At 43.4% G+C, this 23,011-nt stretch overlaps 2 long non-coding RNA genes across 3 annotated transcripts in view; one reads left to right on the forward strand and one right to left on the reverse strand.

Annotated features, from left to right (window-relative positions):
- Nucleotides 1-23,011, forward strand: part of LOC140216898 (uncharacterized) — a 229,481-nt gene that overhangs the window by 193,907 nt on the left and 12,563 nt on the right. The window lies entirely within an intron of this gene.
- The window catches only part of LOC140216903 (uncharacterized), a 111,751-nt gene continuing 104,434 nt past the window's right edge, over nt 15,695-23,011 (reverse strand). Inside the window, exon 2 of the long non-coding RNA XR_011893581.1 lies at nt 15,695-18,056. This is a non-coding gene — a long non-coding RNA (uncharacterized lncRNA). The remainder of the gene's footprint in view (nt 18,057-23,011) is intronic.

The following is a 23,011-nucleotide window of genomic DNA, read 5'->3' on the forward strand; positions in this document are numbered from 1 at the left end:
TCAGACCACTGTGGCAGCAAAAGAAGCCCAGACACCCTTTCTTTTAATAAGCCACGGTCTCTGTGTTTACGCGCCGTCCGACAACGCGCTTTGCAGAAGTGTGTAACGCTGCGCTAGTTGGTTAAGCCCGTTCTGAAAGGGTGAAAACAGTGCTAAAACGACGACACAAAGAAGAACAAATACACACCCCTGGCGCTGACTGACAACTGGTGGTTTATTGCGGTGGAGCAATTGCGGCGGGCCACATTCTTTAAGCGAATGTTTTGACGATTGAGGCGATATGCTTATGGCGGAGATTAGCTCTCCCCAAAAGGGCAGCAGCTGGATGATAAGTAAAGTGGGTTATTTCTTTCCCATTTCTTGCACAGAGATACAAATGTAAATGATTGTGGGCGTGGGGAGGGTGGGTGGAGACGGGGATGCGATTGCGGTGACGAAAAGACGCTACATCGGCAGCCCTTGTAGGGTGTATTTATGTCGGGATAAGCATAGAAGTTTCATGCAATAATTACTAGAGGGAACTCTGGCGCTATTGTCTACGGGAGCTACAATGGGAGCGGTTGAGGCAGCATGGGAATTATGCATGGAGGAAGGAAAGTGTAGGAGATGCCCCGGCCAGCAGGGACATGTTGGGGAAAGTTTGGCGAAGTCACGTGCTGTTTTTCGGAAAGGAGCACTGGGACTGGCATAGAGTTTCCTACAAAAATTACTAGAGGGAACTCTGGCGCTAGTGTCTACGGGAGCTGCAATGGGAGCGGTTGTATCAGCGTGGGAAGTACATGGATTTGTCTTAATTTCGTTCTTTTGGCTTCAAACGGTTTGTGACTTTGTAAACTTGTCGTTTTCAACAGTGTATTGCGTCATAAGTAATTAAATAAACATCATTAAAATTGTCCGATGACGCGATTCGAACAGAGGAACTCTGTTCGAATCCCGTCCGTGGCCTGATATTGAAACCATTAGGCCACGGACGCATGCATCGACACGCGAATGAAACGCCCTTATGAGTCTATCGCGGGCATGCCAGTGCCGTGAGACGCTTGGCGCGTTTCGATTTGGCCACCTGGACTAGCTCAATCGTTGCAATTAACAGCAATTGTGCGTGTTCCCGGCGTCTTCTGCGCTTCGAAGAGCATATATTGCGCTGAAATTTACGACAATAAGATTGATATAGCGTAATATACAAAGCCACAAGAACGTATGAATCCACAAGCACGAATATCAGGCAAATCCATGTACTTCACATAATTCCGATGGTGGTGCAACGACTGAAGCGCCAGAGTTCCCTCTAGTAATTTTTGTAGGAAACTCTACGGGGACGGGTACCCCAAGCGTCAACGTTGCCATAGCAACCGCGCTCCTGAAGCTCTCGCTGCTGCTCTAGGCCTCTGAAAAGTGAGATGTTTTTCCGGCCCGTGTCTTCCTCACAGCACATTCTGTTCGCTAGATAAGCTGACTTTGGAGCGTGGTGTGTAAGCTTGAAAGTTATGTTTTGGGTATGTGAGTATGAATGTCAGTCAGCAACAGACACACTCAAGTAATCATGGCGCGGATCTACGTCGTCTTCTTCAACGTGCCACGGATAAGCACTGGAGCGCGTCTGCTTCACTAAAGCTGTTGCGGAAGTTTCGTAGACTTTGTTCTGACGCGCGTCAGCAGTACGCACTTCGGGCCGCTCACACTCTAAAAAACGTTTGCACCCTTTGGGGTGTATATGTACCCCACAACAATAATCGTCATCTGCCTTGATGCGTTTCCTTTCTTGAAAACGCCGCGCCCGCTACTTTGTTATGTCATGCTGATAACGCGCATGCCGTTGGTTACTGGGAAGTACCGGGCTCGCAGCGTTAAAGAAAGGAAACGCATCAAGGCAGATGACGATTATCGTTGTGTGGTAGATATACACCCCAAAGGGTGCAAAGTTTTTTTAGAGTGCACAGTAATGCAAGTTCACAGCTTGCGCCTATCTGCTCCGGCGAGCTGATCGGAGGCGCGAAGGGAGATGGCACACCAACATGGCTACATTTCCGGCTTCAAAATTGTCATCAGGGCCCCTCCTGCTTTGTTTCTTTCCTGGATGGAATTATGGGAAGTACATGAATTTACCTAAACTTCGTCCTTCTTGCTTCAAGCGGCTCCGCGACTTTGTAAATTCATCATTGTCAACGAAGTACAGAGTAATAAATAGTTAAGTAAGCGTTATTAAAATTGTCCGATGGCAGGATTAGAAAACGGAACCTCAAGCGTAGGAGCCGATACTGAAACCATTACGCCACGGACGCATGCTTCTACAAGCGGCATAGAGCGCCCTTATGAATTTCTAAATGCTTTTTATCTTACACACTCACTTTATACCCTGATGACGTGGTGCCACCTCCTCCCCATTGGCTGTGCCGCCCCGTGCCCAACGACGCACGCACTAGGCACACCTTTGCTCAACCAGAACCGAGGAGTCGTTGTGGCGTCGGGGAAGCACGACCGAAATTTACCCCGACCGAAATTTACCAAATTTTCTTTTCAAATCCCTTAATTTACTTTGTTTGCAGGAACCTCCCTGAGCAATTTAACGACCGTCCAAGCATTTTCTGACGTATTTTTACCGTTCGTACGATCATTCGGTCACGCCGCCGACTACAACGCCGGATTTTCGCGTTATGGTGTATGCATTTGCTTTCGCATTAACAAGGCTGTCATGCTACAAGAGGGTCATACGTTTTTTAAAGCGTGTGGCTTATTGGTTGCTTGTGTAATTGATGTTGCCCGGCATTACGCGCAGCACGTGATGTGGCTGTCGCGACGCTGTTAGTGCACTTTGACATTAGAGAGATTTATAGCGTTGCCGCCTTACCGTTGACGATACTGGCTGCCACGACTGCGCATGAGGTGAGTTTACTGGGCTCCTGTAAGATTAGCGGAAAGCCTCTGCATGATTGCATAACAACATGGCAGTGCACTGGCTACCCGCATCGATCGTAATTCACGTGTGTTACTTGGCATCCACCACGATACCAAGTAATAAATCGTAATATCAGCGATTTTTTGTCGTTATTATTGAGACCAGTTATTCCTCTTGATGGTGCTAGGATTATAGAGGCGGCACCTAGGCGTGAACGTGTTGATTTTCACCATTTAGATGGCGCCACAATACGCGCTAGTTCCCAAATGCAAAATCAGAAGAGCTCAAACCTTATGAAGCATAGCAGAATGCTCCGGAGCTTGGGCGCCTCCTACGAAGCGACAGCTTGACCAACGCCCGCCTATACGACGACGGGGTCTGGCGCTAACTATTGACGAGTCAACAAAAAATTGCCCTTCCGAGGTGAGAACGACCGCCGCATGCTGAGGAAATGACCGTCAAGTCTAGGCTTCTCAACTCGCTACAAGCTGACTTATGCAAGGGGCCAACGTCGACTACTTCCATGGGAATACTGTAGGCTTCGGATTCCCAATTACCACGTGGTGACGTCGTATGTGGGAGGCGATTGCACGACATCAGAGTCGGAGGCCAGCAAGTTGGTGCGACATCATCGGCGGAGTGCTGCGTACACTTTGACCCTTCTGATTGGCCGGGACAAGGTAATCGAATTCCCTTCTCTAGTGACCTAGGGAAAACGATGGCTTGGACAGCGGATCTTTGGCGCAGTGCTTTGTGCGCTGACATGTGTGTGACAATACACGTAATGTGTTCAGGCAAGTGTGAACAGACATGTAGTGTGCTTGATATCTGGAGCCAGTTGGGAGTTGTAAATATGTAACACAAACCAATTCGGTTTCCTTCAACCTCCTGATCTCATCTCCTCACCAACAAACAACTCTCGGCGACAGAGACGGGCGTGGGCCCACTTAGTACAACGCGCCAGTATAGCGCGGTCCAGCTACCACGCTTTAGGCGCTTCAGTGGCGTAGACAAGTGACCCCTGTGGAACGCTCGGGTCGGAACCACAAACCCCAGAACCCGGTAACAAAACCGGATACCGGATGGCTAAAAAAGAAAACTTCGCTTGCTGCTAGCCTTACTTAGGAGTGGAGACGACGCTGCTTGGACATAATCTAAACTTTTCTAGCCTTTTGCTGCAGGTTGGTGTCTAGAAATATTTAAAGTTTCCAAATAGTTGCGCATGGCCGTCGCTGCGGCCACCTTTTCTCGTATTGCTTTCTGTCAAAGTGTACTCACGTCTTTTGTTTTAATCAATGCAAATGATCTAGTCAAGCTGAAGGCGGAATTGCGGGCTGAGCTCAAACAAGAGCTGAAGACGTTGAAGGACACGATTGTGCGTGATCTCCGAAACAAAATTCGGGAGTTACGAACTGAGCAATGTAAATATGACTTTGAGTATCAAATATGCACACCAAACAATACAATAAGTGAAACAGAGATTACACAAAGAAGCATCAGTAAAGGCGCAGGAAAAACATAGAAACAAACTTCTTCGTGCACAGTGTTCGGCTCTAGAAAACCGAAGTTCGGAACTCAGCGACTGTTACTCGCGCGGTATGAACCTCGAGTTCCGGGGCGTTGTGCAGAGTGAAAGTGAGAGCGTGTCTCATATCATTTCTATAACTGAGGTTTCACCTAATTAGCTCTTAGCGGAAATGGACATCGCTGTTTGTCACTCTGTACCTGCCCGCAATCCTGTCCACTGTAATATTATAGGGAAATTAAAATTAAAAGCAAAGCGCCACAGTACACTAACGAGACCCAAGTAAGGATAGGAGTAGAGAGCGCGACGCCAATCTACGTCAATGAGCTCTTTTGTCCGGCCCTGAAAAAGCCTCTTGCAATGGGGAGTCAGAAGAAAAAAAAAAAACCAATTGAAATGAAAAATTTTTCTGGACAGCCAATGAAAAAAAAAATATTTGCAAGGCAGAATGACAATTCTGATGCTATACACATACACAGGACATATGTGTACACAACCCAGAACGAGTGTTAAGGTGTCGGTGCTGCACCTTAACGCTCGTTCTTTAGCCAGCAAGCTTGATTCCATGTATTAATTTCTTAAGAAATTTGGATTCAAATTTCAAGTTGTTATGCTGACAGAGATTTGGTATCACAGTCCCAGAAATCAGCTGCGTTTCATCGGATACAAGGCCTACTTCTTGCACCGGTCAAACAGGCGTGGTGGTGGTGCTGTCATTCGATCGTGTCGATAGAAGCCGTAAATGTGACCTAGTCTCTGAATTATGTATATTCGCTAATGATAAAGAAAACTATATTACAACCATGATATATCGACTACCTGGCGGAAAGGCTGTCTGCTTTAACGACTTTTTGAGTACATTTTGCATTACGTTTCGTCTAGGGGTTTTAGACTAATCTTTCGTGGAGATCTTAACATAAATACGTTGGGAACCAGTAAAATGTTGGAAGAGCTCATAAATACGGTTTGGTGTGCTGGGTATATAAGAATACCTAAAACAGCAACGTGCATCCCGTTATCTTTTTTTTTTTCTTGTACCGACCTTTTAATCACAAATATTGAAACCATTGTATTCCATACCGGGACTAATACCTCTGATGTAACGTCTGACAATTATGTTACTTCACCCCTCATTGGCCACTTTTTATGTAGGATTATTTTAAAATTAAAACTACAACATGTTCGCAAGAGCCACTTGACATGCCGTGTTTATCGCGCGAAAGTGTGCGGGCTTGCAACAGGATATTAGTGAGCATGACTGTTTTTTTTGTCTTCTATATAACGGACGGAAACGTGACGTAGAAGAAAAGTCTATGGCAGCCCATTTAAAAATTTATGCTGCCCCCACTTCCCTTTCGAGCAGATAAGACCATCTCAAAAACCACTTCCTGTCTCTTTACGTTACGCCTAACATTTTTCGTTCCATTGCCGTTTGCGCGGTCCTTTACTCGTTCTCGAGCTTCTTTGTTAACCTCCAAGTTTCAGCGTCCCACGTTAGTACCGGTAGAATGCAGCCATGGTGTCGTTTTCTTTGCAATGACAATGGTGACATCACAGTGAAGATTTTGTAATGCCAGGCCAATGCACTATACAACCCATTTTTATTCTTTCATGAATTTCCTTCTCATAATCAAGCTCCCCTATGAGTAGTTGACCTAGATAAACGTAATCCTGTACAAACTACAGAGGCTGACTGGCGGTCCTAAATTCTTGTTCCATTGCCAGGCTATTGAACATTGTCTCTTGCATATTAATCTTCAACCCCACTCTTACACTTTGTCGGTTAAGGATGTCAAGCATTTGTTGCAATTCATCGCCAGTGTTGCTAACAGGAAGTGCAATGTCATTTGAAAAACAAAGGTTGCTGAGATATTCGCTATTGATACTCACTCCTAAGCCTTCCTAGCACGATGGCTCGAATATACTTCTAAGCATGCAATGAATAGCATTCGAGAGTCTGTCTCTTTGCCTGACCCTGTTCTGGATAGGTAATTTTCTATTTTTGTTGTGGAGAACCAAGATAGCTGTGTAAACTTTGTATATATCTTGTAAGATATTCACCTCTGCCTCCTATACTCCTTGATTACGCAATGTCTCTATGACTGTTGGTATCTCTACTGAACCGAATGCCTAATAAAGAAGGACCTAATAAAGGACCTAATGAAGAAACGACAAAGCATGAAAATGTCTAACTCAAGAGATGAAATAGAATTAGCTGAGCTTTCAAAACAGGTCACTAACTAGGAGGTAAGGAATATTCGAAATTATAACGTGGCACAGATTGAGGAAACAGTAATAAATGGCCGCAGCATTGAATCAGTGAGAAGAAAACATGCATGAAGAAACATGCAAGGTGTGCGCAGTGAAAGATAAGCAGGGCAATGTCATCAGCAATTTCGATGATGTAGTAAAAGCAGCGGAAGAATTCTATACTGACCTGTACAGTAGCCAAAGCAGCCACGCTGACTTCATTCGAAGTAGTAATGAACAGGGTGCAGAAGCTCCTTATATAGCAAGCGATGGAGTTAGAAAGGCCTTGCAAGACATGATCCACAGAAAAGTGGCAGATGAAGATGTAATAAAAGTCGATTTTTATCAAAAATGGAAGCGAATATTATGCTTGAAAAGCTTGCGGCCCTTCATACGCACTTTCTCATATATTCAGTCAAATCATCGATTCAGGAGTGCCTCCTTACTAAATAAAGAAAAATAGCGTAACTGTCGTATTTAAGCTAGGTGATACAAATAACGTACAAAATTGCTGACCTATATCCACTATTCTTATTTTCTGAAGAAGGATTGGAAAAAAAAATCTTCTCTTGTTTGTTGTTATTTTTCACTTACCAAATGCAATCACTGATTCCCAGTTAGGTTGCAGTAAAGGCAATTGACCTTAAAAGTGTTAGTGACAATAAAGAACAATACTCCAAAATGTCGATAAAAATTTCTCCGCAACAGGCCTTTTTGCAAATTTCAGCATTGCCTTTGACTGCTTAAATCATGAACTTTTATTGCGCAGCTGTACATGTACATAATTAATGGTGCACCACTGGCATTGTTGAGAAATAAATTATGCAAGCAATTACAACGCGTTTATTTAGGTAATTATACGTCGTACTTCTTGCCTGTTTTAGGTGACATCCCGGAAGGGAGAGTATTAGGCCTGTTATTACTTAACATTCCTATTAACTGCATTCGTAATATTAATAACACCGCTAACTTTGTGACATATGCGGATAACACCTGCATGCTCCTCTGAAACCCAGACGTAGGAAAATTTATTAATAGGTACAACATGTTAATGCAGAAGTTATATATTTGGCATAATGGGAATTTAATCAAAATAATCCAATGACATCAAGAGCCATACATTTTCCAGTTATAAATGAGAATTTTTACCAAACACAGACGCTTACGTATGCTGGTCAGAAAACTGATATTGCCAGTGAACACAAAATTCCTGGTGTCACCTTTTCTACTCGCCCGAGAGGGATCAGCATGTCATTATTGTGTGTAAAAAAAAAGCCTTTTCCGTAGTTGGGGTACTTGTTCGTTGTCTACGGGATCGTTCCTCCCCAATCCCGACACAGTTAAACATAAAGGTGCATTACGTATTTGGCATCTCTCAGTAAATTATTACTTGAAATGTTCTGGCTTGTTTCTTTCTTTCCCCCTCCTATCATCACAAATGCGTCTTTTTTTTTGTTTGAAGAATTGAGAACTTGATGTACTAGAACTATTTTTAATTGATTGTATCATTTCTAAACACAGGTCGCAGCTAAGTATGTAGCGGTCAGTAAATTTGTTTGTATTTCGAATTTATGCATAATCATGAATATTGCATTACGAATATGCGTATTCATAATGAATACGCATATTCATGGGTATTCATTGTGAAAATGCATAATGCATATTCCCGGTCCTATCGAGCTGTAAATAGGAGCTTTCCCCTCCAGCGAGTGTTTCTATTTTTGTTTCTTTCTGAGATATAAAGCGAATTGAATTGAATGGCGGCGTACACTGGCATCTACACCAAACGGATTTAGAGGAGTTGTTTGCGTGCCGTGCTCGCGTATTCGAGCCACGTTTTGTATCGATTTTTGGGTAAAGAGCATTCAATGGCTTCTATTCTGGCACTTTGTTCGGACGTGCGCGGAATTTCAGTTGCTTTCGAAGGACGCGCCATCCAAGCATTAACTGGTGCGGAGAAAACGTAGGCATTACAAATATCCCAATGCTACTGATTTGTTCTGATGTGTTCTGAGCCTGCAAGTAGACTATTTGTATGTCTTTATAGAAGAGGTAATCACCTCACTTTTAAGTTGCGTGTTGAAAATAAGAAGGGTACGATAGCTAAAAAAGTAAATATATTAGATCAAGCGTGCATTCAGATAGTTATGTTATATCGTAAGATTAACCTAGGCAGTGATGGCACCAAGCGGATTTAGCCGGACGTGCTTGGCTAGCAATTGTTCTGTCTGAGCATCTCTTACGCTTTTCAATGCACTGTTGTTTCACCAAATTCTCAACTCTGTGTGCAGGAGGAAGACAATTAAAGTAGACCTAAACTTCTGCCCAGACAGTCTTGTTTTAAACAGGGGACTAAAGTTGAATTAAAAGCCTTCTGTAGCACAAAATTTATTCCGTCAAATATACATGCTGTAATGTTTGGAGTCTGACATGAAATAGCTGGTAGCAGGCCCATGCCGTCATCCAACTTATCCACGCTGAGGACGTTGTTGAAGGGAAGGACTGCTTCTCATCGAGAACGAGGAATATGGGTTTATTTAGAGTATTTGCGTAAGGACGTTGCAGTTCGTCAGTCTAGCATGACTGCGAGAGAAAGCACACTCAGCAGCCGCACAACAGCTGCTTATAAACACTCCGTCCTCCCTAGATCCCTAGGTGAGGGAAAACGGCAGTTCACCTCCAATTCGTAGCGTCCAACGACATCGTGGTCGACCCGCCTTTTAGGGGGAGGGTTACACACACTTCCACACAGGCTTTACTGACCACGCCGAGGTGAGTGGGCTCTTGGAGACACGGGGCTTGGCCCGGCCAGGCGCCTCTTCATCCCAGTGTTGACCCCGCAGACAATGGCCACCGCGTCCGTCCATGACTTCGAAACCCCGTGAGACGGCCGCGCAAAATATCTTCCAGTGGCTCCCCTGCTTCAAACAGCGGACACGGCGAATCCATGAACAATGCTTGGTCCGCCGACCGCGTTTAGTCAGAGCGGCGGCGAGGGGGTGTTGACGCGGCACAACGTCGTCCCTACGAAACGAGTCACCGCGTAAGGTGGTGACTCGTTTTCTTCCTGACTATGGCTTCCATGGCCTCGTCGGGGAAGCTCGCCACTCTCGCAGCTGCAGCTGGCTGAGAAAACTTTGCATGTCGGCACCTCTGCAGGCCGTTCCTAACAATGCCCAGTTGTCACCGTGATGCTTACAACGAAGCTGCAGTCGTTTGACGGGAGAGCGCCTCGGCATAGGCGCTATGAAAGAACGTAGCATATATATATATATATATATATATATATATATATATATATATATATATATATATATATATATATATATATTATCGAAATTAAACTAATAACCGCCATACCAGCGGGCGCAACAAGCCTTTTGCTGCAGGGAAGGTTGCTCGACTCCTCGTAGCATCGATTTTTGACATTTCATTTGCCTCTTATCTCGGCTACTACAAATATTTCTTTCTTTTTTATAAATTGCTTGCACTGGCGTGTTCTCTCGATAGAACTTTACAACTACCAGTGTGTAACCAAAGTATCTGACGGCAGCTTAATTGTTAGGGACCATATAACCAAACAATCAGACAACAGATCTCAATGCGATAACTGATGACCCTCATCCGAAGAGATCCTACCCGCTTCCAGACTTGGAAAACGCTTACGCTGCTGTAAGACCGAAACTGAAACTTAGAAGCGAAACTGGAAGGCTGAAGAGAGCTGTCACTGCTCTATCAGACACTTGCTCGTTTTTTTAAGATTGCGAATCTTCTCGTAAGTTTACCCAGCATTTCAAATTCTACATTTCAAATAGCACTGACACTTCCTTCGTCTTATGTGTTCGTTGGCTTCATTGCCTCTTAGCTTGATATGGTTAGCTTACTATGGTTGATAGCGGCCGCATTTGGATGCGGGCGAAATGCGAAAACACACGTGCACTTCGATTTAGGTGCACCTTAAAAAAGCCGAGGTGGTCCAAATTTCCGGAGCCGTCTACTACGGCGTGCCTCATAATCAGACGATGGTTTTGGAACGTAAAAACCCCATAATTAATTAGTTAATATGGTTCATAAGCACGATGTTAATTTGGTTTGGTGATCTGACCGAGAACTCACCTATTCAGCATGGCATATGATATATCCTTGTGACTTAAGAAAAATGAAAATATGTCGAGTACGTTCCCAATGCAGTAATAAGTACAAGAACAAATAAACGGCTAACACCAGACAAGGCTTATAGTATCCCGAGGCATAAGGCTGAAGCGACAGATCATGCAGTATTAAGCTGAACAGACTGAAAAAATAAAAGGATCCTAATGCGAGTACCACAGAAAGCGCTGATGTTTATTGCTTTGAAACCATTAGGAAATTTTCGTGTATCGGTGGAACGCTCATGTCAGTCTTCATGTCAGCTATGTGAGTGTCATAACACGGCAGTTCCCTGACCGAGGTTCAGTGCAGCATGCTTCTCCATACATTCAGAACTTCTCGAAATTTTCACGCTTGAAACTGGATGTGCTGCCTACTCAGTCCACCCGTAATAAAAGCTTTAACAAAAGCTACCATGCATACGCTACAGTTAAACGGGCTATAGAGAAGCCATTGTGAGAATATGAGAGGCCTGCGTGCTCTTCGACAATAGACCATACATTTCATTGCAGTGCACAGAAAACGCCCAGCATGATGTTTTTTCTTTCTTTCTATTCATGCTTCCGAATGACCGCGTCAGTTAGGTGAATGACGTCAACACTGAATAAATCGAAACGGAAGCTGACCCGGCTCGTACTGGTAACTCAAAAAAGTCGCACATTTGCCCGAAAGGCGAAGCATCGATTGCGATAGCAAATTAGTAGACAATTATACAAACTAAGGATATTAGGTTTATCGGTCATACAAATTTGGAAACATTTGCTAACCAAGTAAATGAACAAGCATGTTGTTAGCGCGCGCAAGCAAACGTCAACGCATCGCACTCGACGAGCGCCGGCACTCGCTGTCAAAACGCTCGTTTGAGCAAGCGCGGCAGAAGCAGCGAGCGAAGTGACCACCGTGCGGTCTATCGCTTCAACGCAAGAGCGGCGAGAACACAGGGCGCATGAAGGTAGGAGCCGGCTACAGATCCCTTTCAAGATACGGCACGCGCGACCACGCGCGGCCGTGCTAACTACGCACTTGTTGGCGGAGTCGAAACCGCCCCCCCCCTCCCTCCCGCGCGGCATGCCCGCTCGACGATGCCGCGATCGTCAGTTCCCCTTGCAGCCAGTCGCGAAATTCGCAGTTGCTGCCGGAGCACCCTTCGTCGCCGCCCTTCCCTCTCTCGCATCCCCCCATGGCCTTTCGCGCGACGGAAAATGGCGCGCGAAATAAAAAAAAAAAAAAACGCTGCCCGATCAATTCGCTGTAAAATTTCGAGGGAAGTAGAGCAGCTGTCCGGGTTAGCAATACAGTTTTTTTTCCAGCACGTCCGGACGCAATCCGCGCATGAGGTGCCGCAACCGCTCCTCTTCCGTCATAGACGGATTAACTCTGGCGCACAGCTGCACAACATCGTAGTAATAATCTTCGGGGGACTCTGATGGTAGCTGCGTCCGGTTTTGCAGCCGCAAATATACGATCTCAACTGAGTGACGCCTTGTGAAAGACGTTTTTAAGAGCGTCGCCCACTCTTCCGATGTATTAGGGGCACCCGTTAAAATTTGCGTGGTGTGCCACATTTATTGCGAAAGCAATACTGCTCGCACTTTCGGCCCATCGGTGGTCGTGGCGCCTCCTTACACAGCTGCGCGTCACGTGACCGTGTGAGGTCACGCCAGACCGAGAGACGGGGCCACAGCTCGCGGCATCGATGGTGGAGGCGAAGCCCTGCGCGCCGCTGCTGCGGCGCTACCGAGAGAGGGCGCTCGCTGGTGTGACGTCACGCTAGGAGGATAAATGAGGCTACAGCTCGGCTCCTCGCAGTGGTCGGCGCGCTGCCTTGCGCTTTGTCGGATGATGTATAGCCATAAGTTTAACAAAGGGCAACCATGTCCACACCATCAGCCGAACCAAGGCGCAGCCAAGGGTATTGCTTTCGCAATCTTCCAGGCTTAACCAAGCTAAGCCTTCAGCCAAATTTTTTGCATTGCCATCTAATGCCAAATATAACAATTTTACTTTCGTTCCGTCATCCCAGTTCTTGAGGGAGGCTACGTGTTCGTAGCAAAGCAGCCACTCGGATATTGATTCTTCTGGCGTGCCCTTAAAGACTGGGGGTCCGAAGAAAGGTTCCGCTTGAGGGGTGGACATGGTAGCGAGAACAGTAGGGGGTTCGGTCATAGTCGAGCGGTTAGAGCTAGGTTCCTGAGGTTTGTTGTCACGGCCCATGATATTAGAGCGTGGACTTCGGTACCCAGCACACTCCACCACTTTGTAGCGAAGTGACGCAGCCGTTAGATGTCAGACGCATCAGCTCACCAGGGAGACGGCAGATGTATGGGGATGAGCTCTGGCAGGGGCAAGTCCAAATCCGCAGGTACGACGACGAGAGGTAGCATTCCAAAAACTAGGTTTATTCACGTGGTAATTTACGTTAAGTTTACACTGTACAAAAATATCTACAAACAAAACGATGTCATACCCGTCGTCGTCGGCCTGCCTGACCGGCCTGGTCTCCCGTGGTGAAGTTGCGCCGTCCGCTGCTGTCTACCTACTCACCTCGAAAACTACTCGAACTATTCCTTAAATAAGTTTACACAGCATCCAAGGGACACATTTCTCCACCAATGGGCTATTTCGTTACTTCGACCAATCAGGCAAGCCGACATCATCCAATAAGCGTCAGAGTTTAAGGGGCCAAGAAATGGTCGCGTCAACACTCCGTTCGCAAAAGCACTCTGACCATAACTAATCAGCTTTTGACAGCCGAGCGTGGGAAGAGGACGCGTAAGGTGCACGTGTGAGGTGCACGTGCGTAAGGTGCACCTCACATGCCCGCGGCGCCGTCGCGGTTATTTGTGTACAAAGGTTTCCCCCCGCGTCGAGGAGCCCACAAAATTCCCGGAAAGAAAGCCAAGGAGCCCGCGGTATACTCTTTTCGCGACAATACGAGGCGCGGCAACAGTGCTCCGCCCCTGGACTTTATACGGAACATCATGGTTACGGCAACAGCAAAAATGCGCCTGGAGTGTCCGTATAATTGCTATCGCAATAAAACTCCGCGCACTATATAGGTTATTTCATAGATGTTACAGATATCTGGCACTAGACCAGAAGGCAGTCATCACCGCTGTCGCGACTTCGATATCGACTATTGAAGGATTCTTTATTAGTGGAATGGATAAGGATGCTGATTTCAAGGTTTTCGACCCCAATTGCCATACAGAGCTGCATAGTCAAGAAGACAGTCACCATCATTAGATAATATTTGCCGAATTAAGGGGCGTAGGCAAAGAGATAAGTAGAAGGCAGGGAGGTTAACCAGAATAACGTCCGGTTGGCTACCCTACACCGGGGAAATGGGAAAAAGGAAAACAAAGATACCAGGGAGAGAGAGGAGGGAACGAAAGAAGGAAATTGCGGTGGATTCGCTGACGTGTATGGTCTTATAGAAATTGCATTAATAGTCACAGATGGTCGCACAAGCCCGTCGTCCTTAAGAAGCACAAAGGTGCCCTCACCGCTTTACGGGCCGACGCGCGATGGGGGCGGTGTTCCAGCAGCACCTGCACAGAAAGCGGCCGATTGTCCAGGTTTTGGAAAGCTTTGGCAAGTTCTTGTCTCTCAGGGGTCTATCGTGGACATTGGGACAGCAGGTCGCATGCTGCACTGTCAGTCACTCCAATTAATCTAGCGTATGCCTTTGTGAAGGCAACTCCTAACCAAAGGCGACAGAGAAGCGTAGCTTCACGTCGAGGAAGTCCGAGTGGAGGTCGGAGTTGCAGGGAGGGGTTTAGTCGATGCAGTCGTGTAAGTCGTAAGTTTGGCGAGTTCCACTCGGTCAATGTGAGACTGCGTGCCAGGTGTCGTAGCTGCCTTGCGGCGTCTGTCCTCGAAAGCGGAATTGGAACGCTGTGCTCTTCTTGATGTCCTGTGCGAGCCGCGTTATCGGCGGAATCATTGCCACTGATTGCACAATGGCCAGGTACCCATTGAAAAACGACCTCATGACCTTTTTGCTGGACGTGATGGTAAAGCTTCGCGATTTCCCCTTACAAAAAAAATTGTTGAAAGGTTATTGAAATATCATTGTTCAACGTCAACAAATGACCTTGAAAGATCATTGGGGAATTGTTGAAACATCATTGAGGAAATTGTTGACAAGTGTTGATAATTGGCCCGCGACATTTTGTCGAAACATCATTGTGGCCTCTCAATTTGAAAGATCATTGGCACATCGTTGAAACTATGGTGTATTTCACTGTTGAAAGCCCATTGAAGCATTGTTGAAGATGTGTTGTTTGTCAATGTTGAAAGCCCATTGAGGTATTGTTGAAATGAGTTGTTTGTCAATGTTGAAAGCCCATTGAAGCATTGTTGAAGCTCAAAACTGAAAGCCCATTGAGGTATTGTTGAAATGTGTTGTTTGTCAATGTTGAAAGCCCATTGAAGCATTGTTGAAGCTCAAAAATAAAAGCCCATTGAGGTATTGTTGAAATGTGTTGTTCGTCAATATTGAAAGCCCATGGAAGAATTGTTGCAGATCTGTTGAACATCAACACAAATTATGTTGAAAGCCCTTTATGCCCCACTGGGTATTTGGCTGTTTAAACCTGCACTTTCCTTAAAATACTGCTGAGCTATGTTGCATATAATTACCTTTGATGTCCGGGTGGTATGTTTGCTGTGAGAGGATAGGGATAACATTTAAATACAGGCGTTTTGTCTCGCAGGCCTCTGTCACCCTGGGCTCAAAAGCATGCTCCTAGATTGCCTGTAATAAACCACATTGTAAAACTGCTAGCAGTACTGTTATGCCACTTTTTTCAATTGTCAGAGTGAATGGTCCTCCAAAAAATTAAGTGCTGAACTGATGCAGACAAAAACCATTTTTCTAGGTGAACTGTTTATTTGTAACCAAACATCTGTGTAAATGTACAACCATTTGTAGTTTGAGAACATCAGAAACTTCTTAAAAACTATTGCACAGTACAAACTTCCTGCAGCTTGACACCATAACAAAATTGAATACTGAAGATGTAGTCTGTGTGGCCCTCAAGTAAAACACATTTCCCAAAAGAAATAAATTTAAAAAAATAAATACCTACATAAATCAATGTACAAGCAGATTGACATGACTGTAAATAAGAACACTCAAAAAAGGTACTTGCTTTCTCTATTAGGTAGCCAGTGGTACTATAACCATGGCACGATTTGCTTGAGCCCACAGCACTCAACTGAGACCTGATATGCAGGGTGGTTATCTTTTAAGTTTCATAGATTTATTAAAGACTGACTGTTGGAGCTAACATAATTCTAGATACAGAGTGCCAAACATTACTTGCATGAGAAATCAAGACACCATAGTCAGCTGATTAACAAAAACTCAGTTCCTAATAAAGTTTTTACGAATTGTAGCCGGTAATTTTACAAGGTGTATGCACTTAGAATGAATTTCCAGAATGACACCAGTAACGAGACACATGCCATCAAACTGGCTGTAGAAATGCACTGCTGTAGCACTTACTTTTTTTTAACAAAACGCACTGTTATGCATTGAAGCACAAAAGTAACCAGAATGCCCATGTATTTCTCTCACATTTATGGAAAAATCTTGAAACTGGTGTAATCCTGGAAATTAATTTCAAGTGAATATGTCTTTTAAACTCAGTGGCTACAAATTGCAAACTGAAATATGTGCCGTGATGTTATAAGTGAATTAATAAATTTATGAGAATCAGTTTAATGTTTCCATTTCTTGTGCTAGTAATGTCCACCTCTGAATAATCCAGCTCAAGAACAAGAATTATGCTACCTGGCACAGAAAACTTAAAAAAAGTCTGTAAAACTCAAAAAGGATCACTGTGCAATCATTATTTCTTGGTTGGATGGTGTGTGCCAATTTCAGTAAACCTTACATGCTTTTGAAACATGGCAATCACAATAAGTGACGCTTATGGGAGCAGTTTATTACGCTGCATTGCTGTTGTTTTCTGCCATGATAACGTTCCTGCGCAGGTCATTCCATATCAAGCGACTTATTCATATTAACTGCTTCAGATTTTTATATGAAAAAAAAAGACAGCTATTAGTGATGTGCTGGAATACAGCTAAGTTACTCCTTGTGTCAGTTCCATTTCAATTTTATTCACTGCCACAAAAAATAACGAAAGAATTCAGAAAAAAGATATGGTTTCATGCAAACATGAAAGGCACATCATTGCCATTACCAGAGATCTTTTGTTGCATTTTAAATTTAAGCCGACTTATACCTATTAATTTTTACTCATGTATTTTAGATAGCAATAAACCATTTTCACAAAGTTATGTAAAATGCAGTTTTTACTGAACTCTGACAATGGCACAGATGCACTTGCAGGTGTGCGATTCCATGCCGAATCGACCAGCGTTTTTTGACACGACACCTATAGCTGAAACATTGCCATATGTTTACTAGAGTTCAAAACTCGTTACCCACTTTTATTTATTTTTGACAGATATTCTGTGGCATTTTGGGGACAGTTTATTTTTCCTGCTCAGCTGAGCTAGAGGACATCAATCAACATTCTTTTTCAAATGCACATCCTATTGATCGAGGACTTCAAATGGTGTGCGTGGAAATACGGTGAAGTGATGCAACTGCCAAAATAGCCATTTTTTCAAATATTTGAATACTTCAATTGCTTTTGGCACCAGCAAAAATTAGTCAAATTTCAATCCGTTATTTTTTTTTTCGTAAGGAAAAATTCACAGGACAGAAATTAAATACAGAATGGTAGCCCAGGTGACATAGTATAGCAGAAAAATATATGAAGCTCTGAAGGTTCAGCTGATTGCCTGTAAAAAAAAACAAATTCTAATCTTTTGCAAGAAGCTTCATGTTCAAGGAAAAAACAGCTTTCGTAGTTGGCCAAAAAATATGTGATACATTATTGGATAGCTCTACATGTCTGCTATGCATGTGTGAAGTTAAAAAAGGCATTATTTTTAAATGCGAGAAATTCTTTTTTGAAATTTTGTCAGCACCGTCTTTTCTCGGATGTGCGCACAGCTTGCCAGCTGGGAATGCAGACGACAAAGCTGGCTTCGTCTGCAACACAGATGACAGAGAAGTGGTGTTAGGGTCTGCATTTTATTGCCAAGGGACACATGCTCTAACGCAACGAGGCTTGTGTTTGGTGTGGGCCAGGTAAACCATACAGCCATTGCACATAAAATATCAATACGAGGTCTGTTAGAAAAGTATATGACCTTTGGCAGAAGAAAAAAAAAACTGGCATAACTGGAGCGTTGGAAACCTAATCACCCTCAAAGTAGTCTCCTTGGGAATCCAGCCACTTCTCCGAGTGGTGCTGCCATCGTTAGAAGCATTCTGAGAAGGCCTCTTTCCGAATGGAGTTTAGCTCAGCTGTCGTTGCAGCCATAATATCTTCTCTTGTCTGAAACCGCGCTTCTTTCAATGACCTCTTGATTTTGGGAAACAGCCAGAAGTCGCAGGCGGCCATATCAGGAGAGTAAGGCGCCTGTCGAGCTACAGTAGTCTGGTTTTTCGCCAAAAAAGTCTGAATCAAGTGCGAGAAAAGCATTGACGTGATGGATGCACCAATTTCCTGTTGACAACTTCAGTATCTTGCGCCACACAGCATCACATAGGCCATGGAGGACATCCCTGTAGTAGTCTTCAGTGATTGTTTGACCCTGTGGTGCGTACCCGTGGTGTACCACACTGCGGGAGTCAAAGAAAGCAGTCAGCAACACTTCGACGTTGCTGTGCACTTAGCGGTCTTTGGTTGGTGACGTGGAATGCTTCCACTGTAACGACTGGGATTTTGTTTCCGGGTCGTAAACATACACCCAAGACTTGTCACCAGTGATTATTGTGTTCATGAAGTTGGGGTCACTGTTTGTGGAATCCAGCATGTCTGTGAGACTTCAACACGAAGTTGCTTTTGCTCCACCATGAGCAGCTTGGGAACGAATTTCGGCGCAACTCTTCATGGCCAAATCTTCGGTCATAATGGAATGTGGATAAAATGTGCTGATGCCCACCTCTTCCGCAATTCCTTGGATAGTCACACGACGGTCCCGCATCACCACGAGATTCACTTCAGCAATGACCTGGTCATTTCGGCATGTTGATGGCCGACTGGAGCGTGGCTCGCTCTCCATCGATGTGTGGCCGTCTTTAAACTGGTTGTACCTCTCCTTAATCTGTGTGCTGCTCATAGCATAGTCACCGAAAGCAGTCTGAATCTTCCGAATGGTTTCCACTAGGCTGTCGCCAAGTTTCTGGCAAAATTCGATGCAGTAGCACGGCTCCAGTCGCTCCACCATTTTCCTTGCAATAAAAAACCGACGAGAGCTCTGTGTACTACCTCATTCAAACGCTGCGTCCCAGCAATTCACGCTATTGGCAGGCAGGAAAAAATTTGTGCATGCGCACAAAGGTTCAAGGGCTGCTGATGAAAATGCGCTTGTTTCATATTCATGAGGTGTTCGCAAAAAAAGGTCAAATACTTTTCTAACAGACCTCGTACGTATTAAATACGTGAGGGAATCCTGCAGTGCTAAAAGATATGTTTCATGCAGTTTACAAAAAGAAATATAGGCTATTATGTAGACAGTAAATCCAGAAAGAGCACTGATATTGTTCATACAAAGCATTTTAAAGGGCATGTCGCATTGCAATGCAACATAGAGGGAGCAGGACACTTTGTGCCCTGCTCCCTGGAGCCCAATGATGCAAGAAAACACCTTCATAAATAAGACTGAAAACCTACATGAGTACGAACAAATTCTTGTGGTGTTGTTTGCTACCACTGTTTCAGAGACGGAACATGTTCATCTATAAAAGTCATATGTGCCATGTTCAGTCTGATGTGGTCAGACACCATTGGCGACCACTTTTTGCATTCATGTTAAAAAAATACAAGTTGAGACTGCAGCGCTTGACGTAACCTGCCTTCGTAATGATAAAAAAGGCAGTCAGTTTGTTGAGTAGTTCTTGTGGCTAATTATATTAACAATCTTTCCTTGCTAGATGACATGGCTTCATATATTTGTGCTATATGTGTGACCCACAAATGAACATTATAAAAAATAATTTATTGCACTTAAAGAATAATACCTTCTTGTTACTTGCCACATGCATAGCAGACATGTAGGGCTGTGTAATGATGGGTGACATACTTTTGTGCCAACCACCAAAGCTAATTTTTTACCTTCAACACGAAGCTTCTTGCAAAAAAATTTGAACTTTTCAGTTTTTTTAACTGATCAACTGAGCCTCCAAGGCTTGAAATATTTTGCAGCTATCCCAAGTCAACCAGTCTGATTTTATATTTATTTTGTGCCTTCTGTATTTCCCTACGTTAGAAGAAAATTCAAACTTTGCAAATTTTGGCAGTCGCAACACTTCAGTCTCTTGACATGAACACCATCTGAATATCTGGATCATACGATTTCCCTTTCAAAACAAACGTGTGTGAGTGCCTTCTAGCTTAGCTGGGCAAGAACAATAAATTTTTGCCAAAATTCAAAAACATTTTGCGAAGGAAAATAAATGGGGAGCAAGAGTTCGGAGCTTCAACTATATCTGTGATGGTAAAAAAAACGCTGGTCGGTTGCCCTGGAATGACTCAAGTGTATGTATGAAAGCAAATTTTCTCGAAAATTTTCTCATTGTACCTACTCAAAATCAAGCAAACTTGAAATGGTTTGCCATAATGGAACAGTTCATGACAAAATTGGGTCGTTTGGCATGAAATGACTTAAGGTACTTAAAAAATATATGAATAAGGAAACACTATCCTTACTGGAACCATATCAAAAACTAACATAAAGATGTAGTGAACTATAACAAAGCACAGCACTTGTATTCTGGATTGAGCAATCCAATTTGGGCTTCTCAGGAGACTAGCATAATTAATAAAATTAACATAAAACATAAATAAAATTAACATAAAAATGTCAAGGCATAGAAAGGCACATTTGTATGCTCATTTGAGAAATCCAAATTGGGCCCTTCAGGAGACTAACATAAAACATAAAAATGTCGAGTTACAAAAGCACAACACTTGTGTTTTGGTTTGAGCTGTCCAACTTGGGCTCTTCAGAGGCTATTGGTCCCATGCGAGAAGCAAGGCCAGAGTTCTTTACATAGGGCATGTTGGTACCACGAAATTTGCGACACGTGAAGCCTGCAAAAACAAGCCAGAACAAGTTTTAAAAAGCAACTTCCACATGCAAAGAATGGCATGTAATATGCCCTTGTTATAATGAAATTGATTTATGTATTTGTGTTGCTTTATTCTAACTTTCCATGGGTACAGCTTTACAGCATGACCATTTAAATTTATTCAGTGTGGCTCAGGACTGCAGGAAAAGGCAAAGAGGAACAAAACACTGTAGCAAAATAACTTTATGAATATCCTCAATGTCAAAGATGTGAACTTTGCTTGCTGAGAAACAAAATGGTGAAAAAAATCCATGTCGTTCATAAATAAACCTGAACTGACAACTAAAATTATTTCTTGTAACTTTCATAATTAAAATGTGCAGCACTTCACTGTGCTTTTCCATGCTCCAAATACAATACTGTCATGTCACTACAATTGAGTGTAGCTTCATTTGAAGTTAGGTTTCCTGAGTTCACATGCAATCGGAATGTACTTCTCACCTTACGACTTTCTACATTAAAGAAGACACTGCTTACAGCGAAGCATGTTTTCTGCCTCAACGACTGAATTACTGTTATAATGAGGATTCCGTGTAGTTGTGCACTAAGCTGCTTAGCATGACACATGCAGAATGTGACAGATACGAAGAAATGCTGTCTTTTAAGAGCCATATGCCATAGGACTGACTTCTTTAACCCTTTTAGGGTTCACTGCCATACATCTGTGGCTGTGACGGAACGTTCTGAAAAAATTTGCCTTTTCAGAACCAAGTGTTGCCTAGCATCCCACTCGAGGTGCTGCAACCTTCCGAGACCTCTAGAAAATATTCTTATAGTGCTGTCGCTCCTTGGGTTTCTCCAAAACTGATTTTTCACTTAGCTCCTTGGTGTCTGTCATTGCAGTAATTTGGGAGTGTTGCCACAAGTTTTTGTAAGTTTCATTACACAAAAAAATTATGCTGCTTTATCCTGCGTAAAAAATAAAACATGTAAAACTGCAAATACTGAAAGGGTATTGCCACTTTATTGTTATTTAAAAAAATTATTTACCAGTTTATTTTCTCGGAAAGTGACCCTGAAGAACTTAAATCTGCAATAAAAATATTAAGCATGCGCGAAAAGTGATTTTTGAGACTGAACCAAATAATGCCAGAAGCTAATCAAATATTGGAAAGCTTCTGAACAATGAACAGCTGATATCACAATTAATGTAAGATGAGGTTCACATCCTATATTCTTAAAGTTAGCAAGTTTCTGTCATGTTATGAAGAGCTGTTTACTAAAAGCACAAATGGAGCAGCAAAAAGTTTCTTCACATGCACAGGACTCTTCAGTAAGCATAAATGATTGCTATACAGCCTCTAAAGTACAGGTACTTAAATAACATAGCCTGGTCTGCTATTCTTACAAGTTCTTACGTTTTATGTCTATATTATGTTATTGGAGGTAAAAATTTACCGTACTTCGTCTCAAATTTCATGTTTTATTGGTGTTTCGAAATATTAGAATACTCGCATTTACAAATGGTGACCATTCAAAGACTAAATTGAATAGGACACTATTCAATTCGAAAGTTTTGAGTATTTGCACACCACAAAAGATATATAACTCCTAAATTAGAGAGGCATATTTCTCCCCAAAATATGATCCTCAACGGGCTAAACAGCGACAGAAAAGCCCATTCATCTTTGATAAATTTAAGCCCATAATCTACTTGGCAATGGTTCATAACCCTGCTAACAGGTAGGTGAAGTAAGGAAGCAGGAAACAATTATAACAATTTCAGAATGGGAGTAGTGGACATGTCCGATGGTCTGTAAGAAGCTTTATACATTAGGCCCCAAGAGCCTATTCTCAATTTATTGAAGTATATGGGGAAAAGCCACATAAATATTTTTTTCATATCTTAGAATACAAAGTGAGATGGTGCATGTTAATAAATACGAGTCATAGGTTAAGTGCTTAGAATGAGTAAGCGTCCACTGAACATAGTACAGTTGACAGTGAAGCTGGCAACTCTGTCCCTGTT

Source organism: Dermacentor andersoni, chromosome 1, assembly GCF_023375885.2.
Source record: "Dermacentor andersoni chromosome 1, qqDerAnde1_hic_scaffold, whole genome shotgun sequence".
Classification (NCBI taxonomy): Eukaryota; Metazoa; Arthropoda; class Arachnida; order Ixodida; family Ixodidae; genus Dermacentor; species Dermacentor andersoni.